This window comes from Triticum aestivum, chromosome 1D (assembly GCF_018294505.1).
Source record: "Triticum aestivum cultivar Chinese Spring chromosome 1D, IWGSC CS RefSeq v2.1, whole genome shotgun sequence".
NCBI lineage: Eukaryota > Viridiplantae > Streptophyta > Magnoliopsida > Poales > Poaceae > Triticum > Triticum aestivum.
Genome location: NC_057796.1, coordinates 430,268,625 through 430,290,861, shown reverse-complemented (window position 1 = coordinate 430,290,861; position 22,237 = coordinate 430,268,625). Strand labels below are relative to the sequence as shown.

Below are 22,237 nucleotides of genomic sequence, written 5' to 3'. Positions count from 1 at the left end.
TTATAATCGCATCAGTGGCGGACGGCGCCCGCCACTGATAGAGTCTCTACAGTGGTGGGCAACATGCATGTGCCCGCCATTGTTTATTCTTGTTGCAGTGGCGGGTGTATTAAAGCGCCCGTCATTGAAAGCTTAGGCATGCAAATTAAAAAATATATAACCACGACAACAATTATGCTGTCATGGCCGCGTTTTGCATAAAACCAATTTAAGAAATTCAATACTATAAACAAATAAAGCACGCATTGTAAGCTTAGGCATGCAAGTTACTGGGTAATTAGTACTCTTCATAACAACCACTACCACTTCAAATTTGTTCCACTTACCAAACCAACATTAAAATATCTGATAACCCACAAGTTTAGGGGATCGCAACCATTTTTAAGGGTAGAGTATTCAATCCAAATTTATTGATTCGACACAAGGGGAGTCAAAGAATGTTCGCAAGTATTAGCAGTTGAGTTGTCAATTCAACTACACCTGGAGAACTAAATATCTGCAGCAGAGTGATCAATAGCACAGTAGTATGATGGTTTGATAGCAATGGTAACAGTAGCAATAGTAACGGTAACAGTAATAGTAGCAGTTTTATAGCGTTGCAACAACAATAATAACTTAGTAAAAACCAATATGAGAGAATCGTAAGCATTGGATCAGTGATGGATAATTATATTGAATGACATTCACCATGTAATAGTCACAACCTAGAGCGATACATAATACCTCCAATTCATCAATGTAATGTAGGCATGTATTTCTTATATAGTCATACGTGCCTATAATAAGAACTTGCATGACATCGTCTGTCCTATCCTCTCGTGGCAGCGGGGTCCTTAAGAAACTAAGGGATATTAAGGCCTCGTTTTAATAGAGAACCGGAACAAAGTATTAACACATGGTGAATACATGAACTCCTCGAATTACAGTCATCCCCAGAGAGTATCCCACACAATTGTCACTATGGGGTCTACGGTTCAGAACAATAATTAACAAGTGTGTATGACTAGCAGGTATGATCAAGAACCCAAATATATTCATGAAAACATAAGGGGTTCGGATCTAAAATCATAGCACCCGGGCCCTAGTGACAAGCATTAAGCATGACAAAGTCATAGCAACATCAATCTCACAACATAGTCGATACTAGGGATCAAGTCCTAATAATTTGACTACATGATAAATCTCATCCAATCCCATCACCGTCCAGCAAGCTTACGAAGGAATTACTCACTCCCGGTAGTGAACATCATGAAATTGGCAATGAAGAAGGGTTGGTGATGATGATGGTGACGAACCCCCCTCTCCGGAGCCCCAAAAGGACTCCAGACCTGCCCTCTCGATGAAGAACGAGAGGTGGTGACGGCTCTGTATCGTAAAACGCGATGAAACTTCTTTTCTTATTTTTTTCTCGCGGAAACTAAATTTATAGGCTTGGAATTAGGGTCAGCGAAGCCTCGTGAGCCCCACAAGGTACCAGGGCGCGTCCTAGGGTCCCTATTAAAAGCCTTATTTTGTTGATAAGTATTGAGTGAATTTAGCATGGATTGCAACAAGGAAATACACTCAATTAAAGAACAACTATCATAATTAAAATTCTTGAAATCCAAAGTAGTGGGCACATCACTATTGAAAGTTTTGACCTCTCCAAACCCAATTTTTTCAATTTTTTCATTAAGATCGTCACCCTCCAAACAATAGGGACGCCTTCTAGCTAAAGTTGACTCATCTTCGGTCCTCTTTTCATCAAGCTTTATATTTCTAAACAAAGGTTTAATGGATGAAACACCAATCATTTTAATATCTTCATAATGATTACAACAAAAACCGGGCTGAATCGCTCTATCTAAGAGTTCTTGCTTAGCCCTCAACCTAGCGGTTCTTTCTTTATTTTCATCAGTGGAAACATAGAGAGCTTTAATTGACTCATTAATATCAAGCTTGGGTGGATAAATTTTAGTTTTGAGATTTTCCACATCATGCACAATTCTATCCATGTTCCTAGCCATATCATCAACTTTACTCAAATTTTCCTCTATCATAGTATTCAAAACCTTTTGAGAATTGATAAATTCTTTAATATTACTTTCAAGATCAGAGGGCATCCTATTATTATTATTATTATTATTATAAAAATTACCGTAGGAATTGCTATAATTATTAGAGGAATTTCTTGGAAACAGCCTAGGATTAAAATTACCTCTATAAGCATTACTATTGAAATTGTTTCGCGAGACAAAATTCACATCTACGGGATCATTATTTTGCTCAATAAAAGTAGACAATGACACATCATTAGGATCAATATTAGCACTCTTACTAGCAACCATTTTCATAAGCGCATCTACTTTATCACTCAAAGTACTAATTTCTTCAACATAATTCACTTTTTAACTAGTAGGAGTTCTTTCAGTGTGCCATTGTGAATAATTTGCCATAATATTATCAAGCAATTTTGTAGCTTCTCCTACTGTGATTTCCATAAAGGTACCCCCGCGGAGGAATCTAAAATATTTCTAGAAACGAAATTCAATCCCGCGTAAAAAATTTGTATGATCATCCATAAACTTAAACCATGAGTAGAGCAATTACTTATCATTAATTTCATCCTCTCCCAAGATTGGGCAACATTTTCGTACTCAAGTTCATTAAAATTCATGATTTGATTTCTAAGAGAAATAATTTTCACGGAGGAAAATACTTGGCAATAAAAGCATCTTTACACATATCCCAAGAATCGATACTATTTTGAGGCAAGGATGAAAACCAAGTTTTAGCATGATCTCGTGGTGAGAACAGAAATAATTTCAATTTGACAATATCATTATGCACATCTTTTTTCTTTTTCATGTCACATAATTCAACGAAAGTGTTAAGATGGGATGCAACATCTTCATTAGGACTACCAAAAAGTTGTTTTTTTATAACAAGATTTAGCAAAGCGGCATTAATAACATATATGAGGCACATCACTAATCTCTACTCCGAATGGAGCAGTTGGTAGGATTACGTCCAGGTTTTATCAGTCCCATCACTTTCGTTCGGTTTATTTTCAACCGTTTTTTTGTCCCCTCCCCACGATGCACCCGTTTTTTCTGACGCGAAAGGGAAATCCAATCCCCTCGCAGCCCCCAACCCTCGACTACCTGTCCCAGCCCTCCTCCTTGCGTCGCCGCGGGTCTCGGCCTCCCTCCTCCCTTCGTCCAAGGTAAAGGGAGAGCACATTGGTGGTCGTCGTGGCCAGGCCGGGGGAGCCGCCGTAGAGCCTCCACGTCGTCGGAGCAGAGCAGCCCGACAGAAGGTGGGTGCCGATCTCGTCCCGCAGATCACCGTCTGGCGACTCCTCGGAAGCCGACCCTTCTACTCCTCGGAAGCCGACGTACGGAATCCTCTACTACTCCATCAGTGGCTGACCATGGACTCCTCTGGCGACTCCTCGGAAGCCGACCCTTCCCACGAGCCCTCTACTGCCAGCCTCCCTTCACTGCGGACCCTCATAATTAAGGTTGTAGTCTCTCACGATTTGTTCTCTGATTCTCATGCCCCTCCCCGATTTTGACATCACGATTCCTGCTAGATTCGTCTAATTGTCTGCTTCGCAGGATGGTGGTACACTGATCCTCAAGACCACGGCTGGCCAGCACATTAATAGAAGCTCTGGATGTTCGTGTTCATCATATGTGCTTCTCTCCCTCCTTTCTTTTGATTATTTCTCTATACTTCATCTTCTGACTGGTGTTAGCATGTATACTACCAGGAAGAAATAGGGCGAGCGACCCTTTGAGGTAGCAACAGCCAAATAAAACATTCTTTTTGCAAGGAGGAAGAGACCTGGTAGCATCCATTTGGGTGACTGAAAAATATTGTGTGACACATCTATGTCAATCACATGCTTTGTTATTGCAGGAAAATAACATCAAAGAAAGAAGATGATTTAATAAAGAAGCACACCAGGATGTGGTTGATAAGATGAAAGACTTTGTAATAAACCAGGTGAGAAATTCAAACGTATATTTTTAATTGTTCTTTGGTTCTTGTTTGCTTTATCGTTCAAAAACATTATGAGAATTGGGAAGATAAATACAGTAATGCTGCATTTGTACAGTTAGATATTACACATTAATGTTCAGTTCTTTATTTATTCTTTCTTCACCACCTATTGGTTCTGAATTCTTTGATATTAGCTAATTCGAAGTCGTGCCCACATTTCCAAGCCGCTTACTGAAAGAAAACACGGTTGCACCCACATTACCTCCATACCATCTTCTTGGTGTGCAGACCACATCCTGGTCTGCCTCTTTATTAAGTGGTTTGTTGAAAGAAAACCGAGGGCTTAGCCCAGCTGTTTTTTACCTATTTAACAACTAATCGCTATGTATTGTCATCGGTAAATTTGGATGGATATGATTATACTAAAGTTTATTGATGATGCTTTGTTTCTGGATATATGGAGAGGCTATGTGCACTACATTTCAACACAGATCATAGATTACATGGTTGAGAAAAATTCTTATATGGTTAATAAATCATGTTCCTGCTACTTTATTAATTAAGTGTTCAAGCATGCCTATTATGATCCTGTGCTTCTTACTCTTTGTGTATGGCTTGTTGTCTAATGTATGAAAGTGTAATGTTCTTGCACTCTGTTTTCTTTTCTTATTTCCCTTTTTTTGCTCGATCCGAAAACAACTCATATGTTTTAGTTGAGGAATTTTGAAGATTTCGTTGTTGCTGATGGATGTGTTCTTTTGCAGTTGTAGGGTGGAAGTCGTCGATGTTGTTCAATAGTATGCTGCCCCTAGAGGGGAAGCCGTGCGTGTGCCCAGTGAGGAGAAGCAGCGAGGGCTCTAGTTGTGAGAGGCTGAAGCTTGGGGACGATTACATCATGCACAAGAGGGCATAGAGGAGGTTGTCCGAATTCATGATCCTTGCCTGCCTTGTTAGGAGGCGACATCGTCAGCATATCTAACATTTTTATGCAAAAATTTGCAGGTTCTCTGAACATCCTTCCGGATGAATTATGACGATCCAAACGAGGTTGTAGCAGTTATACTGGGCAGTAGCACTGGGACTCAGATTTTCCCTCCTACAAGCACAAGAGGTGCACCTACTGTAAGATAACTTATTCAGATTTTCCCTCTTACAAGCACAAGGGGTACACCTGCTGTAAGATGATTTATATAGTTTCATTCAGTTTGACACATCTCAGCTGCATAATGGAATAATAAATTTTATCATTTTTGTACATGTTGCAGAGGATTTCCCAGCTATAAGTAGATAGGAAATAAACATTATATTAAATTTCACTTGTTATGTTCACATGAAATTGATTTGGATAAGACCAGTTAAAGTACAACTCATACAGTAGTGGTTTCTGCATTGTGTTTAATATATTATTAGTGCAAGTGGTTTCTGTGGCTCAACCAATCATCTTTAAATCACCAACCTAAATGTTGTTCCTCCCCTGTTGTTGCATTGCTTAGGTTCCTGTTGGAAAGGCTTATTAATATTCCAATGAGCAACTACTTAAGCAGAGGCGCAAACAAGATATTCATCATAACTTGGTTTAAATCAACTTTCTTAATGGTCACATTCATCGCACATACCTTGGCAAGGGAATCAAGTTCACTTATGGATATGCTGATGTAATTCTCCCCAGCTTGCAAAGACATCAACCAAGACGTGCTTATGAAGTCACAAGCTCATGTCAGGACACATCTTACTCTGAGTTGTCCTTGAACTTAATAAATGTGGTTTACCAAGGAGAAGAGCTTAATGGATGTGGTGTAACAATACAATTCCTGTCAATAGAAGCATCCCCACCACTTCTCGCTTGTTGTAGGTTTTAGAAACTAGACACCAATTGATATTGCTTTGTTAAACTAAGATGTGCTATTATCATTTTTTGCTTCCTTTCTAATCATTGTGTCTCGGTTTATCATTTTATTTTCTGTAGATTCAGTGGGTCCTGGCTCTAGCTAATTGATCTTTGACATGGGTTTCATTGCATGCTAATTTTCCTTCCAAATTCCTCACTGATGGCATACCATGCACCACAATTCATCTTTTGATAAATAAATCTGTTAGGTACATAGTTATCATGTCTGCTGTCTTTTGGTTATGTTTCAAATTTGAATTTGTCAAGTTGAGTTGTTTTCTACATGAGATTGCGAGGTAGGGTGGCATATTTAAGTTTGTAGAGCATGGATATTGCGATTATGAACTTAATTTAGTCATCTTGCCCATGAAATTTGCATATTATAATATAATCATATATATTATAACAGAAAGTTGCTTGCTATAAGAAATGCTAATGGTACCTTTGTTGTTGATACATTCTAAAGTCTTGCTGAACAGGGGCTTCCTTTAATGTTCTGTCACCTCCTTTCTACAGTTACAATATCCTGATTTTATGAAACAAACAAATGAACATGGTAATTGCACCAATAGAAAATATGGTCCTTTGGATTTCAGGTACACAAGAACAACAGAAAATAGAAAGATACAGATGCGCTCGAAAGCAGATTACTAAGCCTCAACACTTCATGTAGGAAGGATATACATATAAACACATAACTGAAGGCATCGAGGTCCTCAACCACGACTGAACAAGGAACACGGAAGCATGCCGGCTCTAGAGAGGGAATGAAGATGCACTGTCAAGGCATGCCATCACCAAACACTAAGGCCCTTGGCACGACACATCCATCCAACTAAGTCTCCGAAGGAGGCCACAACCTCCTTGCCTGGATCGCAAGGCACCACACCGTCGGAAGATCAGAAAGTTCCCCAATAACATGGATGGATGCCGCCGGGTGGTCACTTAGATCAGATCAGGACACATCAAATGTGCCGAGGCTCTCCAAAAGCATGACGAATGCCACACAGCCCAAGGCCAGAACACGGCGAAGGAAAAGCACAAGCTTCGGCGCCACAATCCCGGCTGCACCTCTCCTATGGCGGTGAGGAGGGAGGGTTACACTGGAGGGAGGGCGACGCATGGGAGGGGGCTGTGTCCACATGTGGTGCTAAGTTATTTGTGGGTTACACTGAAGCTTATCCTGTTCCTTAGTTGATTTAGACATCAAATATATAAGCTTTGTTATTTGTCAGCAAACAGGTGAACTAATAAAGGAAGACTTCTTACATAAATAGTAGTACATTTACTATGCAGATGATTTTGACAAGTAATCAAACAAGTCAGCATCTCACTTTATTATTTTACATAAATAGTAGTACATTTGCTTGAATCGCTCGATCGTTCAATCTATTTGTTGTTGCCGCACAATGATTTTCTATTTTATTTGTGGTGCAATCTTCGTTGATTCAGAAAGATGGCCTTGCTCATCGGGCTCAAGCAGCGGCGAGCAAGGCCAACGACAACGGAAATGTTGTGGCTGGCGCCCATGCACCCCTACCTGACTTCAATGCAGCTTGGTGTTTTGTGAGTATATAGAGTAATAATACGCAGATTCAGTTATCTATATGCAGAAAGTTTCCTTGCTTTCTTTTAGTAATTATGGAGAACATCAATATTCAATATTAGATGACACATTGGCCACATCATCCAGTAAATGTGTTAATCATAATAAATCATGGACGGTTGGTGATATCAGATATTCATAGAATGCTAATAAGTTACGTCCTTGAGTAATCAGAGAGTGTTTAGATTTTGGTGGAGCTAAACTATACAGCATGATGCACAAATTCTTGTTGATTGCAACATTTTAAAATGTCAACATTTCCCAGGTTTGCATTTATTTCGTAGTGTGCCTGTGGAACTTTGTGAGAACTTGAGTATTACGAGTATACCATTTTTGTAGGTAATCATTTTCCAACAATCTGAAGGTCTATGCAGACCATCAGGTACGTAATAGCAATATCTTAGTATTTTAATATTCTTTAGGAACCATCTTTAAAGAATACAAGATATACTTATTGTTAGTTCTTCGTTGACACCTACTGTTCTTACTGAACCGTAATTGTTAAGAATATGTAATACTGTAGGATCAATGGACAGAAGGTTCTGTTGTCCAGTTGATGCTACTAATTTTGGCCCTACCAAAGTATCTCTTCTGCAAGATATCTGCTTAAATATGAAAATGAGGAAGTCAGTATCTCGACAGCATGCAGGCAACTTAGCCAATGATGTAGGAGGATCCAGTTCTTTTGGACTCAAATTTTTGGATTGGTAGTGTATATTTTGTATTATTTTGTAAACAAATATGAGGAGTGGGAGAGGTCTGCAGTTGTAAAATCTACTTGTGCAGGTGGAGGTTCTGTTTTCAAGATCGTATTATTGTTTATTTTTTTTGCTATAATTGTTTACTAATTATGACATGCTTTTTTATTTCTTCTGGGTATGAACTACTATTTTTGGATTCACTGGAACAAGATGGAAGAACTAACAGTTGTTTTACACCAGTACAAATGATCTTGAGAGGTGGAGCACTTAGAAGGTGGGGGCATTAAAGAGCAGATCAAGTGGGCTGAGGCCCTCGTGGCTGCGCTGGAAGTTGAGAACAACAAGGAGATGGGGATGAATGGAGTGGTCGTAAAGGAGAAACTACAATATTTTGCTATCATTTTTTTACCGATTTGATGAAATGTTAAAATGTGGATGTTGTAAGTCCATGATAAGAAGTTTGTGTTTGAGTCAAGTACTATTGTGCGCATGGATCTTCTTATGCTGACCATCTTGAAATGGAGAATGCAGGCCATGTCTCAGTTTACTTTCGTCATCACCTACTTTCCGAAGAAGTTTGGTGATGGAAGCCATCAAGTTTTGTACTAATCTTATGTGCGGAGATCATTGTTCTTACTCAGAAGTTCCATTAACTTTATATATGTTATTTAATCCATTGTTTTATTCATCCTATTACATTGTTTCCCTTTAATGTTTTAGCTTTTCGGATATACTGTAGCCGGTGAATGTCAACACTGAGCGAGGAAGAGGAGAATGTGTGTGTGAGAGAGAGGGGAGGGGGAGGGGAGAGGGGAAGGGAGAGAGAGAGGTGGAGCGAGAAACATATATGCAATGTATTTATAGGTGTAATCGAGAAAACAAATTAAAAGGCCTGTGGCAACACACGGGCATTCTACTATCGATGGCGTCATATTAGTGTCATCTAAGGCACCATGCCGCTAATTATTTTGCTGGCACATCATTACTAAGCAATCTTGGCCCCGCCCACAATTTTTTTTAAGCATCCCTGTAGTAGAATTAGAAAAAAAACTCTATATAAGACAACAATTGCTGCTTGTTTCAAGGGGGGAAGTTAGAGCAACTCCAACATGCCGACCCAAACGAACGCGCGCTTTGTCTGTTTGGGTCGGTCGGCCGCTGCTCGTTCGCCCTCTTTTGTGTTTGGGTCGGCAATGCGCCCAACACGCAGACCCATTCTCCCTCGGGACCGGCTTGCCGTGGGTCTTCAAACATAATTCAAACAAAATACAAACATTTTACATAGTTTCACATGCAAACAAATATATCATAGTTCACAAGCCAAATAAATATATCATAGTTTACAAATCAAATAAAAATTAAATTGTCTCAAATATATTAAAAAAAAGATACATCTATTGGTTGCTAATGTGTGCCCAGATATGCTCAACCAAATCATCTTGCAGTTGAATGTGAGTTTCCAATCACGCATTTGATGATGAAATTGGATGAAGTGTGCAAACGTTGCCGCTCCTCTATGCTCAAGCACAACATTTTCACCCTGAAACTGAAACCCTTGATCATAGATACATTCCGGACGCTCATCCTCTACGATCATATTGTGCGATCACACAAGCAGTCATCACCCTCCACAACTTCTTGGTGCTCCAAATTCTAGCAGGATACCGAACGATGCCACATTGAGATTGCAGAACACCAAAGGCACGCTCCACATCCTTCTTAGCACTCTCTTGCTCTTGTGCAAATCTCCTCCTATTCTCTCCTACAGGGTTAGAGATTGCCTTGACAATAGTAGTCCACTGAGGATAGATACCGTCAGCTAGGTAGCATCCTTTGTTGTAGTTGTGGTCGTTGATGTTAACATTCACCGTCGGGCAATTGCCTTCATCAAGCCTTGCAAACACCGGAGAGTGTTGAAGCACATTGATATCATTGTGTGATCCGGCCATGCAGAAGAAAGAGTGCCAGATCTAGAGATCTTGTGAGGCCACGGTCTCAAGTATGACAGTGCAAGCCTTGACATGCCCTCTACACTACACCTGCCAAGTAGAAGGGCAATTCTTCCACTCCCAGTGCATACAGTTTATGCTACCAAGCATCCCTGTGAAGCCCCTGCTAGCATTTGTTAGGGAACGTAGTAATTTCAAAATTTTCCTACGCACACGCAAGATCATGGTGATGCTTAGCAACGAGCGGGAGAGTGTTGTCTACGTACCCTCGTAGACCGTAAGCGGAAGCGTTTTATCAACGCGGTTGATGTAGTCGTACGTCTTCACGATCCGACCGATCCAAGTACCGAACGCACGGTACCTCCGAGTTCAGCACACGTTCAGCTCGATGACGTCCCACGAACTCACGATCTAGCAGAGTGCCGAGGGAGATTTTCGTCAGCACGACGGCGTGATGACGGTGATGATGAAGCTACCGGCGCAGGGCTTCGCCTAAGCACTGCAACGATATGACCGAGGTGGAATATGGTGGAGGGGGGCACCGCACACGGCTTGGAACAATCAACTTGTGTGTCCTAGGGTGCCCCCTTGCCCCCGTATATAAAGGAGCAAGGGGGAGGCCGGCCAGCCCTTGAGGGCGCGCCAGGAGGAGTCCTCCTCCTAGTGGGAGTAGGACTCCCCTTTCCTAGTCCCACTAGGAGGGGGAAGGAAGGAGTGGGAGAGGGGAAAGGCAAGGAGGGCGCCGCCCCCCCTTCCTTGTCCTATTCGGACTCAAGGGGAGGGGGCGTGCGGCCTGCCCTGGCAGGCCCCTCTCTCTCTCCACTAGGTCCCATCAAGGCCCATTAGTTCGGGGGGGGGGGGGGGGGTTCCGGTAACCCTCAAGCACTCCGGTTTTCTCCGAAATCACCCGGAACAATTCCGGTGTCCGAATATAGCCGTCCAATATATCGATCTTTATGTCTCGACCATTTCGAGACTCCTCGTCATGTCCGTGATCATATCCGGGACTCCGAACTACCTTCGGTACATCAAAACACATAAACTCATAATACCGATCGTCATCGAACGTTAAGCGTGCGGACCCTATGTTGGAAATATGCCCTAGAGGCAATAATAAATTGGTTATTATTATATTTCCTTGTTCATGGTAATCGTTTATTATCCATGCTAGAATTGTATTGATAGGAAACTCAGATACATGTGTGGATACATAGACAACACCATGTCCCTAGTAAGCCTCTAGTTGACTAGCTCGTTGATCAATAGATGGTTACGGTTTCCTGACCATGGACATTGGATGTCGTTGATAACGGGATCACATCATTAGGAGAATGATGTGATGGACAAGACCCAATCCTAAGCCTAGCACAAGATCGTGTAGTTCGTTTGCTAAGAGCTTTTCTAATGTCAAGTATCATTTCCTTAGACCATGAGATTGTGCAACTCCCGGAAACCGTAGGAATGCTTTGGGTGTACCAAACGTCACAGCGTAACTGGGTGGCTATAAAGGTGCACTACAGGTATCTCCGAAAGTGTCTGTTGGGTTGACACGAATCGAGACTGGGATTTGTCACTCCGTGTAAACGGAGAGGTATCTCTGGGCCCACTCGGTAGGACATCATCATAATGTGCACAATGTGACCAAGGAGTTGATCACGGGATGATGTGTTACGGAACGAGTAAAGAGACTTGCCGGTAACGAGATTGAACAAGGTATCGGGATACCGACGATCGAATCTCGGGCAAGTAACATACCGATAGACAAAGGGAATTGTATACGGGATTGATTGAATCCTCGACATCGTGGTTCATCCGATGAGATCATCGAGGAGCATGTGGGAGCCAACATGGGTATCCAGATCCCGCTGTTGGTTATTGACCGGAGAGTCGTCTCGGTCATGTCTGCATGTCTCCCGAACCCGTAGGGTCTACACACTTAAGGTTCGGTGACGCTAGGGTTATAGAGATATTAGTATGCGGTAACCCGAAAGTTGTTCGGAGTCTCGGATGAGATCCCGGACGTCACGAGGAGTTCCGGAATGGTCCGGACGTAAAGATTTATATATGGGAAGTCCTGTTTTGGTCACCGGAAAAGTTTCGGGTGCTATCGGTAATGTACCGGGACCACCGGGAGGGTCCCGGGGGTCCACTAGGTGGGGCCACCGGCCCCAGAGGGCTGCGTGGGCCAAGTGTGGGAAGGTACCAGCCCCTAGGTGGGCTGGTGCGCCTCCCACAAGGGGCCCAGGGCGCAGGAAGGGGGGAAGGGGGAAACCCTAGGCTAAGATGGGCCTAAGGCCCATCTAGTGGGCGCCCCCCTCTCTCCCCCTTTGGCCGCCCCCCAACTCCCATCTAGGGCTGGCCGCACCCCTTTGGGGGGGAACCCTAGATGGGGGCGCAGCCCCTCCCCCTCCCCTATATATAGTGGGGTTTTTGGGGCTGCCACATACACGAGAACGTCTCTCTCTTGGCGCAGCCCTACCTCCCTCCCTCCTCGTCTCTCGTAGTGCTTGGCGAAGCCCTGCTGGAGTACCGCGCTCCTCCACCACCACCACGCCGTCGTGCTGCTGCTGGACGGAGTCTTCCCCAACCTCTCCCTCTCTCCTTGCTGGATCAAGGCGTGGGAGACGTCACCGGGCTGCACGTGTGTTGAACACGGAGGCGCCGTGGTTCGGCGCTTAGATCGGAATCAACCGCGATCTGAATCGCTACAAGTACGACTCCTTCATCCGCGTTCTTGCAACGCTTCCGCTCGCGATCTACAAGGGTATGTAGATGCACTCCTCTCTCTCGTTGCTAGATGACTCCATAGATTGATCTTGGTGATGCGTAGAAAATTTTGAATTATTGCTACGTTCCCCAACACCCTACGGGTTCGAGAACTATGTAGACATGACCGAGACACGTCTCCGGTCAATAACCAATAGCGGAACCTGGATGCTCATATTGGCTCCTACATATTCTACGAAGATCTTTATCGGTCAAACCGCATAACAACATACGTTGTTCCCTTTGTCATCGGTATGTTACTTGCCCGAGATTCGATCGTCAGTATCTCAATACCTAGTTCAATCTCGTTACCGGCAAGTCTCTTTACTCGTTCCGTAATGCATCATCCCGCAACTAACTCATTAGATACAATGCTTGCAAGGCTTATAGTGATGTGCATTACCGAGAGGGCCCAGAGATACCTCTCCGACAATCGGAGTGACAAATCCTAATCTTGATCTATGCCAACTCAACGAGTACCATCGGAGACACCTGTAGAGCACCTTCATAATCACCCAGTTACGTTGTGACGTTTGGTAGCACACAAAGTGTTCCTCCGGTATTCGGGAGTTGCATAATCTCATAGTCATAGGAACATGTATAAGTCATGAAGAAAGCAATAGCAACAAAATAAATGATCAAGTGCTAAGCTAACGGAATGGGTCAAGTCAATCACATCATTCTCCTAATGATGTGATCCCGTTCATCAAATGACAAGTCATGTTTATGGCTAGGAAACTTAACCATCTTTGATTAACGAGCTAGTTTAAGTAGAGGCATACTAGTGACACTCTGTTTGTCTATGTATTCAAACATGTACTAAGTTTCCGGTTAATACAATTCTAGCATGAATAATAAACATTTATCATGATATAAGAAAATAAATAATAATTTTATTATTGCCTCTAGGGCATATTTCCTTCAGTCTCCCACTTGCACTAGAGTCAATAATCTAGATTACACAGTAATGATTCTAACACCCATGGAGTCTTGGTGCTGATCATGTTTTGCTCGTGGAAGAGGCTTAGTCAACGGGTCTGCAACATTCAGACGCGTATGTATTTTGCAAACTTCTATGTCTCCCTCCTTGACTAGATCGCGGATGGAATTGAAGCGTCTCTTGATGTGCTTGGTTCTCTTGTGAAATCTGGATTCTTTCGCCAAGGCAATTGCTCCAGTATTGCCACAAAAGATTTCCATTGGACCCGATGCACTAGGTATGACACCTAGATCGGATATGAACTCCTTCATCCAGACTCCTTCATTTGCTGCTTCTGAAGCAGCTATGTACTCCGCTTCACACGTAGATCCCGCCACGACGCTTTGCTTAGAACTGCACCAACTGACAGCTCCATCGTTCAATATAAACATGTATCCGGTTTGTGACTTAGAGTCATCCGGATCAGTGCCAAAGCTTGCATAGACATAACCATTTACGACGAGCTCTTTGTCACCTCCATAAACGAGAAACATATCCTTAGTCCTTTTCAGGTATTTCAGGATGTTCTTAACCGCTGTCCAGTGATCCACTCCTGGATTACTTTGGTACCTCCCTGCTAAACTAATAACAAGGCACACATCAGGTCTGGTACACAGCATTGCATACATGATAGAGCCTATGGCTGAAGCATAGGGAACATCTTTCATTTTCTCTCTATCTTCTGCAGTGGTCGGGCATTGAGTCTGACTCAACTTCACACCTTGTAACTCAGGCAAGAACCCTTTCTTTGCTTGATCCATTTTGAACTTCTTCAAAACTTTATCAAGGTATGTGCTTTGTGAAAGTCCAATTAAGCGTCTTGATCTATCTCTATAGATTTTGATGCCCAATATATAAGCAGCTTCACCGAGGTCTTTCATTGAAAAACTCTTATTCAAGTATCCTTTCATGCTATCCAGAAATTCTATATCATTTCCAATCAACAATATGTCATCCACATATAATATTAGAAATGCTACAGAGCTCCCACTCACTTTCTTGTAAATACAGGCTTCTCCGAAAGTCTGTATAAAACCATATGCTTTGATCACACTATCAAAACGTTTATTCCAACTCCGAGATGCTTGCACCAGTCCATAGATGGATCGCTGGAGCTTGCACACTTTGTTAGCACCCTTTGGATCAATAAAACCTTCAGGTTGCATCATATACAACTCTTCTTCCAGAAATCCATTCAGGAATGCAGTCTTCACATCCATTTGCCAAATTTCATAATCATAAAATGCGGCAATTGCTAACTTGATTCAGACGGACTTAAGCATCGCTACGGGTGAGAAGGTCTCATCGTAGTCAACTCCTTGAACTTGTCAAAAACCTTTCACAACAAGTCGAGCTTTGTAGACAGTAACATTACCATCAGCGTCAGTCTTCTTCTTGAAGATCCATTTATTCTCGATGGCTTGCCGATCATCGGGCAAGTCAACCAAAGTCCACACTTTGTTCTCATACATGGATCCAATCTCAGATTTCATGGCCTCAAGCCATTTCACGGAATCTGGGCTCATCATTGCTTCCTCATTGTTTGTAGGTTCGTCATGGTCAAGTAACATGACCTCCAGAATAGGATTACCGTACCACTCTGGTGCGGATCTTACTCTGGTTGACCTACGAGGTTCGGTAGTAACTTGATATGAAGTTACATGATCATCATCATTAGCTTCCTCACTAATTGGTATAGGAGTCACAGGAACAGATTTCTGTGATGAACTACTTTCCAATAAGGGAGCAGGTACAATTACCTCATCAAGTTAGCAACGAATGTCTTGCCTTCCGATCTGTGATAGAAGGTGTACCCAATAGTCTCCTTTGGGTATCCTATGAAGACACATTTCTCCGATTAGAGTTCGAGCTTATCAGGTTGAAGCTTTTTCACATAAGCATCTGATACGTCTCCAACGCATCTATAATTTATGAAGCATTCATGCTATTTTATTATCTGTTTTGAATGTTTATGGGCTTTATTATACACTTTTATATTATTTTTGGGACTAACCTATTAACCGGAGGCCCAACCCATATTGTTGTTTTCTTGCCTATTTCGGTGTTTCAAAGAAAAGGAATATAAAACGGAGTCCAAACGGAATGAAACCTTCGGAAAAGTTATTTTTGGAACAGAAGCAATCCAGGGAACTTGGAGTGCAAGCCAGGGAAGCTTCGAGGAGGCCACGAGATAGGGGGGCGCGCCCACCCCCCTGGGCGCGCCCTCCACTCTCGTGGGCCCCTCGTGGCTCCCCCGACTGACTTCTTTCGCCTATATATTCCCATATACCCTAAAAACATCAAAACGAACAATAGATCGGGAGTTCCGCTGCCGCAAGCCTTTGTAGCCACCAAAAACCTCTCGGGAGCCCGTTCCGGCACCCTGCTGGAGGGGGAATCCCTCACCGGTGGCCATCTTCATCATCCTGGCGCTCTCCATGACGAGGAGGGAGTAGTTCACCCTCGGGGCTGAGGGTATGTACCAGTAGCTATGTGTTTGATCTCTCCCTCTCGTGTTCTCTCTTTGGCACGATCTTGATGTATCGCGAGCTTTGCTATTATAGTTGGATCTTATGATGTTTCTCCCCCCTCTACTCTCTTGTAATGGATTGAGTTTTCCCTTTGAAGTTATCTTATCGGATTGAGTCTTTAAGGATTTGAGAACACTTGATGCATGTCTTGCCGTGCTTATCTGTGGTGACAATGGGATATCACGTGATCCACTTGATGTATGTTTTGGTGATCAACTTGCGGGTTCCGCCCATGAACCTATGCATAGGGGTTGGCACACGTTTTCGTCTTGACTCTCCGGTAGAAACTTTGGGGGCACTCTTTGAAGTACTTTGTGTTGGTTGAATAGATGAATCTGAGATTATGTGATGCATATCGTATAATCATGCCCACGGATACTTGAGGTGACAATGGAGTATCTAGGTGACATTAGGGTTTTGGTTGATTTGTGTCTTAAGGTGTTATTCTAGTATGAACTCTATGATAGATTGAACGGAAAGAATAGCTTCGTGTTATTTTACTACGGACTCTTGAATAGATCGAGCAGAAAGAATAACTTTGAGGTGGTTTCGTACCCTACCATAATCTCTTCGTTTGTTCTCCGCTATTAGTGTCTTTGGAGTGACTCTTTGTTGCATGTTGAGGGATATTTATATGATCCAATTATGTTATTATTGTTGAGAGAACTTGCACTAGTGAAAGTATGAACCCTAGGCCTTGTTTCCTAGCATTGCAATACCGTTTACGCTCTCTTTTATCATTAGTTACCTTGCTGTTTTTATAATTTCAGATTACAAATACCTATATCTACCATCCATATTGCACTTGTATCACCATCTCTTCGCCGAAATAGTGCACCTATACAATTTACCATTGTATTGGGTGTGTTGGGGACACAAGAGAATCTTTGTTATTTGGTTGCAGGGTTGTTTGAGAGAGACCATCTTCATCCTACGCCTCCCACGGATTGATAAACCTTAGGTCATCCACTTGAGGGAAATTTGCTACTGTCCTACAAACCTCTGCACTTGGAGGCCCAACAACGTCTACAAGAAGAAGGTTGTGTAGTAGACATCAGCATCGCAGCCCCAAACTTTAAGAAACGACAACTTTGGTTTCTTGCCAAACCACAGTTCATAAGGCGTCGTCTCAACGGATTTAGATGGTGCCCTATTTCACGTGAATGTAGCCGTCTCTAAAGCATAACCCGAAAATGATAGCGGTAAATCAGTAAGAGACATCATAGATCGCACCATATCTAGTAAAGTACGATTACGACGTTCGGACACACCATTACGCTGTGGTGTTCCGGGCGGCGTGAGTTGCGAAACTATTCTGCATTGTTTGAAATGAAGACCAAACTCGTAACTCAAATATTCTCCTCCATGATCAGATCGTAGAAACTTTATTTTCTTGTTACGATGATTTTCCACTTCACTCTGAAATTCTTTGAACTTTTCAAATGTTTCAGACTTATGTTTCATCAAGTAGATATACCCATATCTGCTAAAATCATTTGTGAAGGTGAGAAAATAACGATACCCGCCGCGAGCCTCAACATTCATCAGACCACATACATCAGTATGTATGGTTTCCAACAAATCTGTTGCTCGCTCCATTGTTCCGGAGAACGGCGTTTTAGTCATCTTGCCCATGAGGCATGGTTCGCAAGTACCAAGTGATTCATAATCAAGTGATTCCAAAAGTCCATCAGTATGGAGTTTCTTCATGCGCTTTACACCAATATGACCTAAAGGGCAGTGCCACAAATAAGTTGCCCTATCATTATCAACTCTGCATCTTTTGGCTTCAATATTATGAATATGTGTATCGCTACTATCGAGATTCAATATAAATAGACCACTCTTCAAGGGTGCATGACCATAAAAGATATTACTCATATAAATAGAACAACCATTATTCTCTGATTTAAATGAATAACCGTCTCGCATCAAACAAGATCCAGATATAATGTTCATGCTCAACGCTGGCACCAAATAACAATTATTTAGGTCTAAAACTAATCCGGAAGGTAGATGTAGAGGCAGCGTGCCGACCGCGATCACATCGACTTTGGAACCATTTCCCACGCGCATCGTCACCTCGTCCTTAGCCAATCTTCGCTTAATCCGTAGTCCCTGTTTCGAGTTGCAAATATGAGCAACAGAACCAGTATCAAATACCCAGGTGCTACTGCGAGCATTAGTAAGGTACACATCAATAACATGTATATCACATATACCTTTGTTCACCTTGCCATCCTTCTTATCCGCCAAATACTTGGGGTAGTTCCGCTTCCAGTGACCAGTCCCTTTGTAGTAGAAGCACTCAGTCTCAGGCTTATGTGCAGACTTGGGCTTCTTCACTTGAGCAGCAACTTGCTTGCCGTTCTTCTTGAAGTTCCCCTTCTTCCCTTTACCCTTTTCTTGAAACTGGTGGGCTTCTTCTACCTCCGCAGCCTTTAGCATCGCGAAGAGCTCGGGAATTGTCTTGTTCATCCCTTGCATATTATAGTTCATCACGAAGCTCTTGTAGCTTGGTGGCAGTGATTGAAGAATTCTGTCAATGACACTATCATCCGGAAGATTAACTCCCAGTTGAATTAAGTGATTGTTATACCCAGACATTTTGAGTATATGTTCACTGACAGAACTATTCTCCTCCATCTTGCAGCTATAGAACTTATTGGAGACTTCATATCTCTCAATCCGGGCATTTGCTTGAAATATTAACTTCAACTCCTGGAACATCTCATATGCTCCATGACGTTCAAAACGTCATTGAAGTCCCGGTTCTAAGCCGTAAAGCATGGCACACTGAACTATCGAGTAGTCATCAGCTTTGCTCTGCCAGACGTTCATAACGTCCGGTGTTGCTCCTACAGCGGGTCTTGCACCTAGCGGTGCTTCCAGGACGTAATTCTTCTGTGCAGCAATGAGGATAATCCTTAAGTTACGGACCTAGTCCGTGTAATTGCTACCATCATCTTTCAACTTAGCTTTCTCAAGGAACGCATTAAAATTCAATGAAACAACAGCACGGGCCATCTATCTACAACAACATAGACAAGCAAAATACTATCAGGTACTAAGTTCATGATAAATTAAAGTTCAATTAATCATATTACTTAAGAACTCCCACTTAGATAGACATCCCTCTAATCATCTAAGTGATCACGTGATCCAAATCAACTAAACCATGTCCGATCATCACGTGAGATGGAGTAGTTTTCAATGGTGAACATCACTATGTTGATCATATCTTCTATATGATTCACGCTCGACCTTTCGGTCTCAGTGTTCCGAGGCCATATCTGCATATGCTAGGCTCGTCAAGTTTAACCCGAGTATTCTGCGTGTGCAAAACTGGCTTGCACCCGTTTTATGTGAACGTAGAGCTTATCACACCCGATCATAACATGGTGTCTCGGCACGACAAACTTTCGCAACGGTGCATACTCAAGGAGAACACTTATACCTTGAAATTTAGTGAGAGATCATCTTATAATGCTACCGTCGATCTAAGCAAAATAAGATGCATAAAAGATAAACATCACATGCAATCAATATAAGTGATATGATATGGCCATCATCATATTGTGCCTTTGGTCTCCATCTCCAAAGCACCGTCATGATCACCATCGTCACTGGCGCGACACCTTGATCTCCATCGTAGCTTCGTTGTCGTCTCGCCAACTATTGTTTCTACGACTATCGCTACCGCTTAGTGATAAAGTAAAAACAATTACAGGGCGATTGCATTGCATACAATAAAGCGACAACCATATGGCTCCTGCCAGTTGCCGATAACTCCGTTACAAAACATGATCATCTCATACAATAAAATTTAGCATCATGTCTTGACCATATCACATCACAACATGTCCTGCAAAAACAAGTTAGACGTCGTCTACTTTGTTGTTGCAAGTTTTAGGTGGCTGCTACGGGCTGAGCAAGAACCGTTCTTAGCTACGCATCAAAACCACAACGATATTTCGTCAAGTATGTGCTGTTTTAACCTTCACAAGGACCGGGCGTAGCCACACTCGATTAACCTAAAGTTGGAGAAACTGACACCCGCCAGCCACCTGTGTGCGAAGCACGTCGGTAGAACGAGTCTCGCATAAGCGTACGTGTAATGTCGGTCCGGGCCGCTTCATCCAACAATACCGCTGAATCAAAGTATGACATGCTGGTAAGCAGTATGATTAGTATCGCCCACAACTCACTTGTGTTCTACTCGTGCATATAACATCTATGCATAAACCTGGCTCGGATGCCACTGTTGGGGAACGTAGTAATTTCAAAATTTTCCTACGCACACGCAAGATCATGGTGATGCATAGCAACGAGCGGGAGAGTGTTGTCTACGTACCCTCGTAGACCGTAAGCGGAAGCGTTTTATCAACGCGGTTGATGTAGTCGTACGTCTTCACGATCCGACCGATCCAAGTACCGAACGCACGGCACCTCCGAGTTCAGCACACGTTCAGCTCGATGACGTCCCACGAACTCACGATCCAGCAGAGTGCCGAGGGAGAGTTCCGTCAGCACGACGGCGTGATGACGGTGATGATGAAGCTACCGGCGCAGGGCTTCGCCTAAGCACTGCAATGATATGACCGAGGTGGAATATGGTGGAGGGGGGCACCGCACACGGCTTGGAACAATCAACTTGTGTGTCCTAGGGTGCCCCCTTGCCCCCGTATATAAAGGAGCAAGGGGGAGGCCGGCGGGCCCTTGAGGGCGCGCCAGGAGGAGGAGTCCTCCTCCTAGTGGGAGTAGGACTCCCCTTTCCTAGTCCCACTAGGAGGGGGAAGGAAGGAGTGGGAGAGGGGAAAGGCAAGGGGGGCGCCGCCGCCCCCTTCCTTGTCCTATTCGGACTCAAGGGGAGGGGGCGCGCGGCCTGCCCTGGCCGGCCCCTCTCTCTCTCCACTAGGGCCCATCAAGGCCCATGGTTCCCGGGGGGGGGGGGAGGGTTCCGGTAACCCTCAAGCACTCCGGTTTTCTCCGAAATCACCTGGAACAATTCCGGTGTCCGTATATAGCCGTCCAATATATCGATCTTTATGTCTCGACCATTTCGAGACTCCTTGTCATGCCCGTGATCATATCCGGGACTCCGAACTACCTTCGGTACATCAAAACACATAAACTCATAATACCGATCGTCACCGAACGTTAAGCGTGCGGACCCTACGGGTTCGAGAACTATGTAGACATGATCGAGACACGTCGCCGGTCAATAACCAATAGCGGAACCTGGATGCTCATATTGGCTCCTACATATTCTACGATGATCTTTATCGGTCAAACCGCATAACAACATACGTTGTTCCCTTTGTCATCGGTATGTTACTTGCCCGAGATTCGATCGTCGGTATCTCAATACCTAGTTCAATCTCGTTACCGACAAGTCTCTTTACTCGTTCCGTAATGCATCATCCCGCAACTAACTCATTAGTTACAATGCTTGCAAGGCTTACAGTGATGTGCATTACCGAGAGGGCCCAGAGATACCTCTCCGACAATCGGAGTGACAAATCCTAATCTTGATCTATGTCAACTCAACGAGTACCATCGGAGACACCTGTAGAGCACCTTTATAATCACCCAGTTACGTTGTGACGTTTGGTAGCACACAAAGTGTTCCTCCGGTATTCGGGAGTTGCATAATCTCATAGTCATAGGAACATGTATAAGTCATGAAGAAAGGAATAACAACAAACTAAACGATCAAGTGCTAAGTTAATGGAATGGGTCAAGTCAATCACATCATTCTGCTAATGATGTTATCCCGTTCATCAAATGACAACTCATGCCTATGGCTAGGAAACTTAACCATCTTTGA

At 43.2% G+C, this 22,237-nt stretch overlaps 1 long non-coding RNA gene across 3 annotated transcripts; it reads left to right on the top strand.

The window, feature by feature from the left end:
• Nucleotides 1-3,132: 3,132 nt before the first annotated feature.
• Nucleotides 3,133-7,158, top strand: LOC123172964 (uncharacterized). 3 transcript variants are annotated; one of them, XR_006485789.1, is made up of 6 exons: nt 3,133-3,502; nt 3,600-3,660; nt 3,755-3,990; nt 4,752-4,905; nt 4,990-5,109; nt 5,481-7,158. It is a non-coding gene; the product is annotated as an uncharacterized lncRNA (long non-coding RNA). The 3 variants fall into 3 exon arrangements; XR_006485790.1 differs by having other exon boundaries at nt 3,600-3,990; nt 4,990-5,098; XR_006485787.1 differs by having other exon boundaries at nt 3,600-3,990; nt 5,481-7,156.
• The last annotated feature ends 15,079 nt before the right edge of the window (nt 7,159-22,237 follow it).